We start from the raw sequence: 16,936 nt of genomic DNA on the forward strand, positions 1-16,936 counted from the left end.
TTGACATATGTAATTTGAGCCAATCAGAGTCCACGTTTTCGAGAAAAGATTTGAGAAAGCCCAGTTCCAAGACAATGGCATTGTTTTCATATCGTTGAAGCTGTCAATCAGTCTTTGTTGCTTGGAACAATATAAGTTGTTTCTTAGATTTCAAAACGCCAGTCTCACGACCAGCTTATTTATATGAGTTCTCGTAGAAATCTTTTCTGCGATTTCTTAATCCTAAATCTTTAGCTTCTCCAGTTTCTGATCTGTCAATCACCTCAAGAACGGATGACTCTCAAATGGTTTCCGCCAAAGCATTAATCTGGACTAATGATTCGACTCACTTCGAAAATCCCTAATACATTTATCAAGCATTTCCTGATTGAAGTGAAAAATATTTATCCGCTAAAGACAAAAGCTGCAGAGTTCAAATTCCAGTCTCTTGGGGTTAGAAATCTGTTTATTTTCTTAAAATCGTTTGTGCTCTCGCTAGAAGAGCTCTTAAGATGGTCATAAGTTTTTATTCGTTCATTTTCTAAATGCAAACTTGCTGGAATATTAGAAAAGGGCGGATATCTTTCCTGAATGTCGAAAGTATCAAAACATAGGCATCAATTTTCATCTCTTTTTCCGATAGGCTCGCGATTTCAAAATTATAAGCACCATTCATCCCGAGGCTGAAATTTAAGATATCGAACGTCGCCTTTCATCCTTTTCTCTCTTTTTTTCATTCAATAATAATTTATTAACTATTAGTTACAATTTATTTTTTTAGTGTAGGGGTTTTTATCTCGTAGTTATAATTCTATAGTTTTTATAAACATATCTTCATAGTTTATATAGAGGGCCACAGGTTTGTTAGCATATTGCTATTTAGCGCTACCCTCAGTAAATAAAGAGTTTATTTATTTATATTTATTTATAACAATAAAAAGCTAAGATATTTCATTACTATAAACTTAGAAATGTCTTTTTGGAAAAGAATTGTTCTGGTCGTGGTTTGAGAAATCGAAACGAATTTTCCCGCGCTTTTGTAACTGAACTAAAAATTGCACGCGCACGCGTTCCGGAACAAAACGGAAGGGCAAGGGTTGGTGACCTATTCATTAAAGGGGTGGAGAAGAGGGCGGAACTTCGAACTGTGCATCTTTGACATTACAAAGTTTTTACTCAGTACTAAATAGAAGAGATTTGTAATAAAAGGAATAAACTGTTACTTGAAAAAAATGCGAAACCCTAGTAAATAATGATGAAGATTATAAAACTACATTTTCATAACGTTCTGTGCGACAGGGCGAGTCGGTGAGAAAACAACGTTCTCACTCTTGCTCCTCAAAATTACTCGCTGAAAAAAAACTGTCAATAATCTTACAAAATCCTTTCCAAACAAAGTAGGACACTAACAGCATTCTCTGTGTGCTAGCTTTTTTCGGAAAGGATTCTGTAACTGAATGTTGAACATGTATGCTAACTCCAAGATCCACCTTAGTGGAAGGAGAAATCTTGAACAGGATCTCCTAGTAAAAGTTTCCGCAAGCTAAACTTAGGTACTATCTGGACTATATGCGCCACCGGATCGTGATATTATCTGTATCCTTCTTTTTTAGATAAAAGTTAGTTATGTTACAGGGAAATACTCGCTGACACACTGGAACACAGCGCACAGGTAATGCAGGCCTAAAGAGAGGAAATATGACGAATTGTGAGTAAGTCTTGACTACTTACAAGGCTCTAAAAAGAGAATTTTTCTTAAAAAGTGACCGCCGCGGCAGCAATAGCGCTGAAAACCGCTCGATATCTCGATAACCTTGGACTTCATTACCCCCAAAACAGATCCAGACTTCTAAATCTGAGTACTTTATGACGAGCGACATAAATCATTCCCTTGAATGTTGGCTTAGTGACAAGTCACAATATCGCAGCGGCTGTAGTATACAAAGAAAGACTACGATATTGCAATAATAAATAGACATCAAGAAGCTTAGTGTTTTTCTTTTGTTTTGTAGCACGGAAAACAAACTGCGCTTACTTGAGGTCAATTTAGAGTTAATTCAACATTTCGTTAGCGGTGTTTTTTTTTGTCAACATAGGCGTATTATCAATAACTAGTGTTGAGGTATTTGATTGTATGATTAAGAATACTATGCTGTTATTAATTAAATAAATTTGTATAAAATAGTTTTTGACCGCCTCAATAAAGAAGGCTTTGATTGCAAATGTAGAAATTTATATCTATTCAATAACTGATTGTTATGTGTTCATGCGAGCAAAAAAATATTTTTTGATTTTTGAGTTTTTTAGTTTAGGAGGCAATGGGGGTTTCACCAAAGGCTGCCGCCATGAGGCCGTCAAAGTTTAATTGAACTCAAGATAAGATGGAAATAAGAAGATACGGCAAACTCTCTGTATTTTGTCGCGTCATGGACATGTGATACGAGCCGCAAAGAATACTTTAAAATCTAGCTAATCATCTCAGTAAAGGCATGCACTGTTGTTTAAAGAAAGCTCTATTTTGAATCGCCATCAAAAGTCTTACTGTGAATAATACGGTTAGTGACGGTTCAGGGGCATTAACAGCGAGTATAGTCTTATCTGACACGAAATGGTTGAGTTCTGGTAAAAGATACTTCTAAATCAGGTGAAGGTATACTCCTAAATCAGGTAAGGGATACTCCTAAATCGGGTTAAGGCATACTCCTAAATCTGGTGAAGGGATGTACTCATAAATCAGGTGAAGGTATACTCCTAAATCAGGTAAGGGATACTCCTAAATCTGGTGAAGGGATGTACTCCTAAATCAGGTGAGGGGATACTCCTAAATCAGGTGAAGGGATACTCCTAAATCAGGTGAAGGGATACTCTTAAATCAGGTGAAGGGATACTCCTATATCAGGTGAAGGGATACTCCTATATCAGTTGAAGGGATACTCTTAAATCAGGTGAAGGGATACTCCTATATCAGGTGAAGGGATACTCCTATATCAGGTGAAGGGATACTCCTATATCAGGTGAAGGGATACTCCTATATCAGGTGAAGGGATACTCCTAAATCAGGTGAAGGGATACTCTTAAATCAGGTGAAGGGATACTCCTATATCAGGTGAAGGGATACTCCTATATCAGGTGAAGGGATACTCTTAAATCAGGTGAAGGGATACTCCTAAATCAGGTGAAGTAAAGGATTTCATAACATTACTAAAATGACCGGGAGCTCCATTTACTTACTAATATGTACTTCTTACTTTTTGTTGAAACTAGGACCATACCTCCAGACCTAGTGCTGAAGCGCAGTATGGCAGCGCGAAGCATTTACGTCTATGCCGGAGATTTCGACCCCGACACCGCTATCCACACAATACTCACTGATCAGGAAGCTCGGCCGAAGCCTAAGGGAGAGGTAAGTCGGCCCCTAAACCATCAAAGATTAATCCCTTACTATGACCAGCAAAAATAATTTTTTTCTCTGATTACTAATTTCTTATCACTTGCCCCATACCATGTGGGAGGTATGAGATTTCTTCTTACAGAAGTTAGTCATGCGCAGCATAGGCATACTTAACTAGTAAGATAGTACAAACTCATTATCAGCGTTTTCTTCGACGCGAACATATTTAAACTCAATATCAGTCTTGTTCAACATCAATGACGATGGGCTGCATGCTACTCGCGAGTTACTGCAAATTAGACGAGCGGCTCCATGTTAGACGACTTGCTGCATGTTAAACAGTGGTGCATGCTACACGAGTAGCTGCATGTTAGACAGTGATGCATGCTACACAAGTTTCTGCATGTTAGACAGTGATGCATGCTACACGAGTTGCTGCATGTTAGACGTGATGCATGCTACACGAGTTGCTGCATGTTGGACAGATGGTGCATGCTACACGAGTTGCTGCATGTTAGACAAGTGATGCATGTTAGACGATCACATCAAGGCAAAACAAAGGTGACAAAAATAACAAGATTATATTCCCTATTGCCTTAAAGATATATAACTCATCCATTATATATATTCTGTTATTGTTCCCTAGCGCTCTCTGGCTGCACATCTACTAGAGATTTAAATTAAACAGTTTATTCAACTTTCATCATCTACCATCTTATCCAGATAGATAGATTGCTGATAAACACAGAAACGAAAGAAAAAACAGCCGTTGTTTTGGGTAGTTGTTCGCCTCTTGTCTGCCATCTTTCTTGTTCGATTGTGTACAAAGGGCCTAGCAAGGGGGTCATTCAAAAATGAGGTTCTGACATTCGCACTTAAAATTCACTTGTCCAAAATCGATCCACTATCGAATACGGTATAGAAAATCGTATTTTTAAGTGAATAACGTAAACCGGAAAAAATGCTCAAAAATCAAGTACCCTTCCCATACATTCCCTTATAAATGCTTTTTGCAGGACAGGGAAGGACTTGTACTACGAAATCTTGAATTTCTCTTTTTCTACTTCAGCTATAGGCATAAATTAAAAAGTTTATTCAACTTTCATCATCTAGCATCTTATCCAGATAAATAGATTGCAGATAACCAGAAAAACCAAAAAGGACAAATCCTTTGTTTGGGGAAGTTGCAAGCATCTTGTGTGCCATCTTTCTTGTAAGATTGAGTACCCAGTGCCTAGTAAGGGGGTCATTGAAAAATGAAGTTCGGACTTTCTTATCTAGAATTCACTTGTCCAAAATCCATCCACTATCAAATACGGTATAGAAAATCGTGTTTTTAAATGAATAACGTAAAGCGAAAAAAATGGTATGGTGGATTGTGGTACTTGCTACCCTGTTGTCTGCCATCATTCTTGTTCGATTGTGTACAGAGGGCCTAGCAAGGGGTTCATTGAAAAATGAAGTTCTCACTTTCGCACCTAAAATTCACTTGTCCAAAATCAATCCACTATCGAATACGGTATAGAAAATCGTGTTTTTAAGTGAATAACGTAAAGCGAAAAAAATGGTCAAAAATCCAGTATTCTGCCCATACATTCCCTTATAAATGCTTTTTGCAGCACAAGGAAGGTCTTGTACTAAGAAATCTTGAATTTCTCTGTTTCTACATGAGCTAGAGTGATAAATTAAAAAGTTTATTCAACTTTCATCATCTAGCATCTATTCCAGATAGATAGATAGCTGATAAGCCGAGAAACTAAAGAGGACAAAGCCGTTGTTTGGGGTACTTGATAGCCTCTTGCCTGCCATGTTTATTGTTCGATTGAGTACAGAGGGCCTAGCAAGGGGTTCATTGAAAAATGAAGTTCTCACTTTCGCACCTAAAATTCACTTGTCCAAAATCAATCCACTATCGAATACGGTATAGAAAATCGTGTTTTTAAGTGAATAACGTAAAGCGAAAAAAATGGTCAAAAATCCAGTATTCTGCCCATACATTCCCTTATAAATGCTTTTTGCAGGACAAGGAAGGTCTTGTACTAAGAAATTTTGAATTTCTCTGCTTCTACATGAGCTAGAGTGATAAATTAAAAAGTTTATTCAACTTTCATCATCTAGCATCTATTCCAGATAGATAGATTGCTGATAACCCGAGAAACTAAAGAGGACAAAGCCGTTGTTTCAGGGACTTGCTAGCCTATTGTCTGTCATATCTTTCTTGTTGGATTGTGTACAGAGGGCCTAGCAAGGGGTTCATTGAAAAATGAAGTTCTCACTTTCGCACCTAAAATTCACTTGTCCAAAATCAATCCACTATCGAATACGGTATAGAAAATCGTGTTTTTAAGTGAATAACGTAAAGCGAAAAAAATGGTCAAAAATCCAGTATTCTGCCCATACATTCCCTTATAAATGCTTTTTGCAGGACAGGGAAGGACTTGTACTACAAAATCTTGAATTTCTCTGCTTCTACATCATCTAGAGGCATAAATTAAAAAGTTTATTCAACTTTCATCATCTAGCATCTATTCCAGATAGATAGATTGCTGATAACCAGAGAAACTAAAGAGGACAAAGCCGTTGTTTGGGGTACTTGATAGCCTATTGTCTGCCATGTTTATTGTTCGATTGAGTACAGAGGGCCTAGCAAGGGGTTCATTGAAAAATGAAGTTCTCACTTTCGCACCTAAAATTCACTTGTCCAAAATCAATCCACTATCGAATACGGTATAGAAAATCGTGTTTTTAAGTGAATAACGTAAAGCGAAAAAAATGGTCAAAAATCCAGTATTCTGCCCATACATTCCCTTATAAATGCTTTTTGCAGGACATGGAATGACTTGTACTACAAAATCTTGTATTTCTCTGCTTCTACATCATCTAGAGACATAAATTAAAAAGTTTATTCAACTTTCATCATCTAGCATCTATTCCAGATAGATAGATTGCTGATAACCCCAGAAACTAAAGAGGACAAAGCCGTTGTTTCAGGGACTTGCTAGCCTCTTGTCTGCCATGTTTATTGTTCGATAGAGTACAGAGGGGCTAGCAAGGGGTTGAATGAAAAATGAAGTTCTCGCTTTCGCACCTAAAATTCACTTGTCCAAAATCAATCCACTATCGAATACGGTATAGAAAATCGTGTTTTTAAGTGAATAACGTAAAGCGAAAAAAATGGTCAAAAATCCAGTATTCTGCCCATACATTCCCTTATAAATACTTTTTGCAGGACAAGGAAGGTCTTGTACTAAGAAATTTTGAATTTCTCTGCTTCTACATGAGCTAGAGTGATAAATTAAAAAGTTTATTCAACTTTCATCATCTAGCATCTATTCCAGATAGATAGATAGCTGATAACCCCAGAAACTAAAGAGGACAAAGCCGTTGTTTCAGGGACTTGCTAGCCTATTGTCTGCCATCTTTCTTGTTCGATTGTGTACAGAGGGCCTAGCAAGGGGTTCATTGAAAAATAAAGTTCTCACTTTCGCACCTAAAATTCACTTGTCCAAAATCAATCCACTATCGAATACGGTATAGAAAATCGTGTTTTTAAGTGAATAACGTAAAGCGAAAAAAATGGTCAAAAATCCAGTATTCTGCCCATACATTCCCTTATAAATACTTTTTGCAGCACAAGGAAGGTCTTGTACTAAGAAATTTTGAATTTCTCTGTTTCTACATGAGCTAGAGTGATAAATTAAAAAGTTTATTCAACTTTCATCATCTAGCATCTATTCCAGATAGATAGATTGCTGATAACCCGAGAAACTAAAGAGGACAAAGCCGTTGTTTCAGGGACTTGCTAGCCTATTGTCTGTCATATTTCTTGTTCGATTGTGTACAGAGGGCCTAGCAAGGGGTTCATTGAAAAATGAAGTTCTCACTTTCGCACCTAAAATTCACTTGTCCAAAATCAATCCACTATCGAATACGGTATAGAAAATCGTGTTTTTAAGTGAATAACGTAAAGCGAAAAAAATGGTCAAAAATCCAGTATTCTGCCCATACATTCCCTTATAAATGCTTTTTGCAGCACAAGGAAGGTCTTGTACTAAGAAATCTTGAATTTCTCTGTTTCTACATGAGCTAGAGTGATAAATTAAAAAGTTTATTCAACTTTCATCATCTAGCATCTATTCCAGATAGATAGATTGCTGATAACCCGATAAACTAAAGAGGACAAAGCCGTTGTTTCAGGGACTTGCAAGCCTATTGTCTGTCATATCTTTCTTGTTGGATTGTGTACAGAGGGCCTAGCAAGGGGTTCATTGAAAAATGAAGTTCTCACTTTCGCACCTAAAATTCACTTGTCCAAAATCAATCCACTATCGAATACGGTATAGAAAATCGTGTTTTTAAGTGAATAACGTAAAGCGAAAAAAATGGTCAAAAATCCAGTATTCTGCCCATACATTCCCTTATAAATGCTTTTTGCAGGACAGGGAAGGACTTGTACTACAAAATCTTGAATTTCTCTACTTCTACATCATCTAGAGGCATAAATTAAAAAGTTTATTCAACTTTCATCATCTAGCATCTATTCCAGATAGATAGATTGCTGATAACCAGAGAAACTAAAGAGGACAAAGCCGTTGTTTGGGGTACTTGATAGCCTATTGTCTGCCATGTTTATTGTTCGATTGAGTACAGAGGGCCTAGCAAGGGGTTCATTGAAAAATGAAGTTCTCACTTTCGCACCTAAAATTCACTTGTCCAAAATCAATCCACTATCGAATACGGTATAGAAAATCGTGTTTTTAAGTGAATAACGTAAAGCGAAAAAAATGGTCAAAAATCCAGTATTCTGCCCATACATTCCCTTATAAATGCTTTTTGCAGGACATGGAATGACTTGTACTACAAAATCTTGTATTTCTCTGCTTCTACATCATCTAGAGACATAAATTAAAAAGTTTATTCAACTTTCATCATCTAGCATCTATTCCAGATAGATAGATTGCTGATAACCCCAGAAACTAAAGAGGACAAAGCCGTTGTTTCAGGGACTTGCTAGCCTCTTGTCTGCCATGTTTATTGTTCGATAGAGTACAGAGGGGCTAGCAAGGGGTTGAATGAAAAATGAAGTTCTCGCTTTCGCACCTAAAATTCACTTGTCCAAAATCAATCCACTATCGAATACGGTATAGAAAATCGTGTTTTTAAGTGAATAACGTAAAGCGAAAAAAATGGTCAAAAATCCAGTATTCTGCCCATACATTCCCTTATAAATGCTTTTTGCAGCACAAGGAAGGTCTTGTACTAAGAAATCTTGAATTTCTCTGTTTCTACATGAGCTAGAGTGATAAATTAAAAAGTTTATTCAACTTTCATCATCTAGCATCTATTCCAGATAGATAGATTGCTGATAACCCGAGAAACTAAAGAGGACAAAGCCGTTGTTTCAGGGACTTGCTAGCCTATTGTCTGCCATCTTTCTTGTTCGATTGTGTACAGAGGGCCTAGCAAGGGGTTCATTGAAAAATGAAGTTCTCACTTTCGCACCTAAAATTCACTTGTCCAAAATCAATCCACTATCGAATACGGTATAGAAAATCGTGTTTTTAAGTGAATAACGTAAAGCGAAAAAAATGGTCAAAAATCCAGTATTCTGCCCATACATTCCCTTATAAATGCTTTTTGCAGGACAGGGAAGGACTTGTACTACAAAATCTTGAATTTCTCTGCTTCTACATCAGCTAGAGGCATAAATTAAAAAGTTTATTCAACTTTCATCATCTAGCATCTATTCCAGATAGATAGATTGCTGATAACCCGACAAACTAAAGAGGACAAAGCCGTTGTTTCAGGGACTTGCTAGCCTATTGTCTGTCATATCTTTCTTGTTCGATTGTGTACAGAGGGCCTAGCAAGGGGTTCATTGAAAAATGAAGTTCTCACTTTCGCACCTAAAATTCACTTGTCCAAAATCAATCCACTATCGAATACGGTATAGAAAATCGTGTTTTTAAGTGAATAACGTAAAGCGAAAAAAATGGTCAAAAATCCAGTATTCTGCCCATACATTCCCTTATAAATGCTTTTTGCAGGACAGGGAAGGACTTGTACTACAAAATCTTGAATTTCTCTGCTTCTACATCAGCTAGAGGCATAAATTAAAAAGTTTATTCAACTTTCATCATCTAGCATCTATTCCAGATAGATAGATAGCTGATAACCCGAGAAACTAAAGAGGACAAAGCCGTTGTTTCAGGGACTTGCTAGCCTATTGTCTGCCATCTTTCTTGTTCGACTGTGTACAGAGGGCCTAGCAAGGGGTTCATTGAAAAATGAAGTTCTCACTTTCGCACCTAAAATTCACTTGTCCAAAATCAATCCACTATCGAATACGGTATAGAAAATCGTGTTTTTAAGTGAATAACGTAAAGCGAAAAAAATGGTCAAAAATCCAGTATTCTGCCCATACATTCCCTTATAAATGCTTTTTGCAGGACAAGGAAGGTCTTGTACTAAGAAATCTTGAATTTCTCTGTTTCTACATGAGCTAGAGTGATAAATTAAAAAGTTTATTCAACTTTCATCATCTAGCATCTATTCCAGATAGATAGATAGCTGATAACCCGACAAACTAAAGAGGACAAAGCCGTTGTTTCAGGGACTTGCTAGCCTATTGTCTGTCATCTTTCTTGTTCGATTGTGTACAGAGGGCCTAGCAAGAGGTTCATTGAAAAATGAAGTTCTCACTTTCGCACCTAAAATTCACTTGTCCAAAATCAATCCACTATCGAATACGGTATAGAAAATCGTGTTTTTAAGTGAATAACGTAAAGCGAAAAAAATGGTCAAAAATCCAGTATTCTGCCCATACATTCCCTTATAAATGCTTTTTGCAGCACAAGGAAGGTCTTGTACTAAGAAATCTTGAATTTCTCTGTTTCTACATGAGCTAGAGTGATAAATTAAAAAGTTTATTCAACTTTCATCATCTAGCATCTATTCCAGATAGATAGATTGCTGATAACCCGACAAACTAAAGAGGACAAAGCCGTTGTTTCAGGGACTTGCTAGCCTATTGTCTGCCATCTTTCTTGTTCGATTGTGTACAGAGGGCCTAGCAAGAGGTTCATTGAAAAATGAAGTTCTCACTTTCGCACCTAAAATTCACTTGTCCAAAATCAATCCACTATCGAATACGGTATAGAAAATCGTGTTTTTAAGTGAAAACGTAAAGCGAAAAAAATGGTCAAAAATCCAGTATTCTGCCCATACATTCCCTTATAAATACTTTTTGCAGGACAAGGAAGGTCTTGTACTAAGAAATTTTGAATTTCTCTGCTTCTACATGAGCTAGAGTGATAAATTATAAAGTTTATTCAACTTTCATCATCTAGCATCTATTCCAGATAGATAGATTGCTGATAAGCCGAGAAACTAAAGAGGACAAAGCCGTTGTTTCAGGGACTTGCTAGCCTATTGTCTGCCATCTTTCTTGTTCGATTGTGTACAGAGGGCCTAGCAAGAGGTTCATTGAAAAATGAAGTTCTCACTTTCGCACCTAAAATTCACTTGTCCAAAATCAATCCACTATCGAATACGGTATAGAAAATCGTGTTTTTAAGTGAATAACGTAAAGCGAAAAAAATGGTCAAAAATCCAGTATTCTGCCCATACATTCCCTTATAAATGCTTTTTGCAGGACAAGGAAGGTCTTGTACTAAGAAATCTTGAATTTCTCTGTTTCTACATGAGCTAGAGTGATAAATTAAAAAGTTTATTCAACTTTCATCATCTAGCATCTATTCCAGATAGATAGATTGCTGATAACCCGAGAAACTAAAGAGGACAAAGCCGTTGTTTCAGGGACTTGATAGCCTATTGTCTGTCATCTTTCTTGTTGGATTGTGTACAGAGGGCCTAGCAAGGGGTTCATTGAAAAATGAAGTTCTCACTTTCGCACCTAAAATTCACTTGTCCAAAATCAATCCACTATCGAATACGGTATAGAAAATCGTGTTTTTAAGTGAATAACGTAAAGCGAAAAAAATGGTCAAAAATCCAGTATTCTGCCCATACATTCCCTTATAAATGCTTTTTGCAGGCACAAGGAAGGTCTTGTACTAAGAAATCTTGAATTTCTCTGTTTCTACATGAGCTAGAGTGATAAATTAAAAAGTTTATTCAACTTTCATCATCTAGCATCTATTCCAGATAGATAGATTGCTGATAACCCGATAAACTAAAGAGGACAAAGCCGTTGTTTCAGGGACTTGCAAGCCTATTGTCTGTCATATCTTTCTTGTTCGATTGTGTACAGAGGGCCTAGCAAGGGGTTCATTGAAAAATGAAGTTCTCACTTTCGCACCTAAAATTCACTTGTCCAAAATCAATCCACTATCGAATACGGTATAGAAAATCGTGTTTTTAAGTGAATAACGTAAAGCGAAAAAAATGGTCAAAAATCCAGTATTCTGCCCATACATTCCCTTATAAATGCTTTTTGCAGTACAGGGAAGGACTTGTACTACAAAATCTTGTATTTTTCTGCTTGTACATCATCTAGAGGCATAAATTAAAAAGTTTATTCAACTTTCATCATCTAGCATCTATTCCAGATAGATAGATTGCTGATAACCCGAGAAACTAAAGAGGACAAAGCCGTTGTTTCAGGGACTTGCTAGCCTATTGTCTGTCATATCTTTCTTGTTGGAATGTGTACAGAGGGCCTAGCAAGAGGTTCATTGAAAAATGAAGTTCTCACTTTCGCACCTAAAATTCACTTGTCCAAAATCAATCCACTATCGAATACGGTATAGAAAATCGTGTTTTTAAGTGAATAACGTAAAGCGAAAAAAATGGTCAAAAATCCAGTATTCTGCCCATACATTCCCTTATAAATGCTTTTTGCAGGACAGGGAAGGACTTGTACTACAAAATCTTGAATTTCTCTGCTTCTACATCATCTAGAGGCATAAATTAAAAAGTTTATTCAACTTTCATCATCTAGCATCTATTCCAGATAGATAGATAGCTGATAAGCCGAGAAACTAAAGAGGACAAATCCGTTGTTTGGGGTACTTGATAGCCTCTTGTCTGCCATGTTTCTTGTTCGATTGAGTACAGAGGGCCTAGCAAGGGGTTCATTGAAAAATGAAGTTCTCACTTTCGCACCTAAAATTCACTTGTCCAAAATCAATCCACTATCGAATACGGTATAGAAAATCGTGTTTTTAAGTGAATAACGTAAAGCGAAAAAAATGGTCAAAAATCCAGTATTCTGCCCATACATTCCCTTATAAATACTTTTTGCAGCACAAGGAAGGTCTTGTACTAAGAAATTTTGAATTTCTCTGCTTCTACATGAGCTAGAGTGATAAATTAAAAAGTTTATTCAACTTTCATCATCTAGCATCTATTCCAGATAGATAGATTGCTGATAACCCGAGAAACTAAAGAGGACAAAGCCGTTGTTTCAGGGACTTGCTAGCCTATTGTCTGTCATCTTTCTTGTTGGATTGTGTACAGAGGGCCTAGCAAGGGGTTCATTGAAAAATGAAGTTCTCACTTTCGCACCTAAAATTCACTTGTCCAAAATCAATCCACTATCGAATACGGTATAGAAAATCGTGTTTTTAAGTGAATAACGTAAAGCGAAAAAAATGGTCAAAAATCCAGTATTCTGCCCATACATTCCCTTATAAATACTTTTTGCAGGACAAGGAAGGTCTTGTACTAAGAAATTTTGAATTTCTCTGCTTCTACATGAGCTAGAGTGATAAATTATAAAGTTTATTCAACTTTCATCATCTAGCATCTATTCCAGATAGATAGATTGCTGATAACCCAGAAACTAAAGAGGACAAAGCCGTTGTTTCAGGGACTTGCTAGCCTATTGTCTGTCATATCTTTCTTGTTGGAATGTGTACAGAGGGCCTAGCAAGAGGTTCATTGAAAAATGAAGTTCTCACTTTCGCACCTAAAATTCACTTGTCCAAAATCAATCCACTATCGAATACGGTATAGAAAATCGTGTTTTTAAGTGAATAACGTAAAGTGAAAAAAATGGTCAAAAATCCAGTATTCTGCCCATACATTCCCTTATAAATGCTTTTTGCAGGACAGGGAAGGACTTGTACTACAAAATCTTGAATTTCTCTGCTTCTACATCATCTAGAGGCATAAATTAAAAAGTTTATTCAACTTTCATCATCTAGCATCTATTCCAGATAGATAGATTGCTGATAACCAGAGAAACTAAAGAGGACAAAGCCGTTGTTTGGGGTACTTGATAGCCTCTTGTCTGCCATGTTTATTGTTCGATTGAGTACAGAGGGCCTAGCAAGGGGTTCATTGAAAAATGAAGTTCTCACTTTCGCACCTAAAATTCACTTGTCCAAAATCAATCCACTATCGAATACGGTATAGAAAATCGTGTTTTTAAGTGAATAACGTAAAGCGAAAAAAATTATCAAAAATCCAGTATTCTGCCCATACATTCCCTTATAAATGCTTTTTGCAGGACATGGAATGACTTGTACTACAAAATCTTGTATTTCTCTGCTTCTACATCATCTAGAGACATAAATTAAAAAGTTTATTCAACTTTCATCATCTAGCATCTATTCCAGATAGATAGATTGCTGATAACCCGAGAAACTAAAGAGGACAAAGCCGTTGTTTCAGGGACTTGCTAGCCTATTGTCTGTCATCTTTCTTGTTCGATTGTGTACAGAGGGCCTAGCAAGGGGTTCATTGAAAAATGAAGTTCTCACTTTCGCACCTAAAATTCACTTGTCCAAAATCAATCCACTATCGAATACGGTATAGAAAATCGTGTTTTTAAGTGAATAACGTAAAGCGAAAAAAATGGTCAAAAATCCAGTATTCTGCCCATACATTCCCTTATAAATGCTTTTTGCAGGACAGGGAAGGACTTGTACTACAAAATCTTGAATTTCTCTGCTTCTACATCATCTACAGGCATAAATTAAAAAGTTTATTCAACTTTCATCATCTAGCATCTATTCCAGATAGATAGATTGCTGATAACCAGAGAAACTAAAGAGGACAAAGCCGTTGTTTGGGGTACTTGATAGCCTATTGTCTGCCATGTTTATTGTTCGATTGAGTACAGAGGGCCTAGCAAGGGGTTCATTGAAAAATGAAGTTCTCACTTTCGCACCTAAAATTCACTTGTCCAAAATCAATCCACTATCGAATACGGTATAGAAAATCGTGTTTTTAAGTGAATAACGTAAAGCGAAAAAAATGGTCAAAAATCCAGTATTCTGCCCATACATTCCCTTATAAATGCTTTTTGCAGGACAGGGAAGGACTTGTACTACAAAATCTTGAATTTCTCTGCTTCTACATCATCTAGAGGCATAAATTAAAAAGTTTATTCAACTTTCATCATCTAGCATCTATTCCAGATAGATAGATTGCTGATAACCAGAGAAACTAAAGAGGACAAAGCCGTTGTTTGGGGTAAATGATAGCCTCTTGTCTGCCATGTTTCTTGTTCGATTGAGTACAGAGGGCCTAGCAAGGGGTTCATTGAAAAATGAAGTTCTCACTTTCGCACCTAAAATTCACTTGTCCAAAATCAATCCACTATCGAATACGGTATAGAAAATCGTGTTTTTAAGTGAATAACGTAAAGCGAAAAAAATGGTCAAAAATCCAGTATTCTGCCCATACATTCCCTTATAAATGCTTTTTGCAGCACAAGGAAGGTCTTGTACTAAGAAATTTTGAATTTCTCTGTTTCTACATGAGCTAGAGTGATAAATTAAAAAGTTTATTCAACTTTCATCATCTAGCATCTATTCCAGATAGATAGATTGCTGATAAGCCGAGAAACTAAAGAGGACAAAGCCGTTGTTTCAGGGACTTGCTAGCCTATTGTCTGTCATATCTTTCTTGTTGGATTGTGTACAGAGAGCCTAGCAAGAGGTTCATTGAAAAATGAAGTTCTCACTTTCGCACCTAAAATTCACTTGTCCAAAATCAATCCACTATCGAATACGGTATAGAAAATCGTGTTTTTAAGTGAATAACGTAAAGCGAAAAAAATGGTCAAAAATCCAGTATTCTGCCCATACATTCCCTTATAAATACTTTTTGCAGGACAAGGAAGGTCTTGTACTAAGAAATTTTGAATTTCTCTGCTTCTACATGAGCTAGAGTGATAAATTATAAAGTTTATTCAACTTTCATCATCTAGCATCTATTCCAGATAGATAGATTGCTGATAACCCCAGAAACTAAAGAGGACAAAGCCGTTGTTTCAGGGACTTGCTAGCCTATTGTCTGTCATATCTTTCTTGTTGGAATGTGTACAGAGGGCCTAGCAAGAGGTTCATTGAAAAATGAAGTTCTCACTTTCGCACCTAAAATTCACTTGTCCAAAATCAATCCACTATCGAATACGGTATAGAAAATCGTGTTTTTAAGTGAATAACGTAAAGTGAAAAAAATGGTCAAAAATCCAGTATTCTGCCCATACATTCCCTTATAAATGCTTTTTGCAGGACAGGGAAGGACTTGTACTACAAAATCTTGAATTTCTCTGCTTCTACATCATCTAGAGGCATAAATTAAAAAGTTTATTCAACTTTCATCATCTAGCATCTATTCCAGATAGATAGATTGCTGATAACCAGAGAAACTAAAGAGGACAAAGCCGTTGTTTGGGGTACTTGATAGCCTCTTGTCTGCCATGTTTATTGTTCGATTGAGTACAGAGGGCCTAGCAAGGGGTTCATTGAAAAATGAAGTTCTCACTTTCGCACCTAAAATTCACTTGTCCAAAATCAATCCACTATCGAATACGGTATAGAAAATCGTGTTTTTAAGTGAATAACGTAAAGCGAAAAAAATTATCAAAAATCCAGTATTCTGCCCATACATTCCCTTATAAATGCTTTTTGCAGGACAAGGAATGACTTGTACTACAAAATCTTGTATTTCTCTGCTTCTACATCATCTAGAGACATAAATTAAAAAGTTTATTCAACTTTCATCATCTAGCATCTATTCCAGATAGATAGATTGCTGATAACCCCAGAAACTAAAGAGGACAAAGCCGTTGTTTCAGGGACTTGCTAGCCTATTGTCTGTCATCTTTCTTGTTCGATTGTGTACAGAGGGCCTAGCAAGGGGTTCATTGAAAAATGAAGTTCTCACTTTCGCACCTAAAATTCACTTGTCCAAAATCAATCCACTATCGAATACGGTATAGAAAATCGTGTTTTTAAGTGAATAACGTAAAGCGAAAAAAATGGTCAAAAATCCAGTATTCTGCCCATACATTCCCTTATAAATGCTTTTTGCAGGACAGGGAAGGACTTGTACTACAAAATCTTGAATTTCTCTGCTTCTACATCATCTACAGGCATAAATTAAAAAGTTTATTCAACTTTCATCATCTAGCATCTATTCCAGATAGATAGATTGCTGATAACCAGAGAAACTAAAGAGGACAAAGCCGTTGTTTGGGGTACTTGATAGCCTATTGTCTGCCATGTTTATTGTTCGATTGAGTACAGAGGGCCTAGCAAGGGGTTCATTGAAAAATGAAGTTCTCACTTTCGCACCTAAAATTCACTT

The 16,936-nt window shown here is 36.6% G+C and overlaps 1 long non-coding RNA gene across 2 annotated transcripts in view; it reads right to left on the bottom strand.

Moving 5' to 3' along the window:
• The window catches only part of LOC148912754 (uncharacterized), a 141,431-nt gene that overhangs the window by 88,721 nt on the left and 35,774 nt on the right, over positions 1 to 16,936 (bottom strand). The window lies entirely within an intron of this gene.

The sequence above is a fragment of the Actinia tenebrosa genome, unplaced genomic scaffold, assembly GCF_029948245.1.
Source record: "Actinia tenebrosa isolate PJP-AT-01 unplaced genomic scaffold, QUT_ActTen_1.0 PGA_scaffold10__47_contigs__length_13832649, whole genome shotgun sequence".
In the NCBI taxonomy this organism is placed as follows: Eukaryota; Metazoa; Cnidaria; class Anthozoa; order Actiniaria; family Actiniidae; genus Actinia; species Actinia tenebrosa.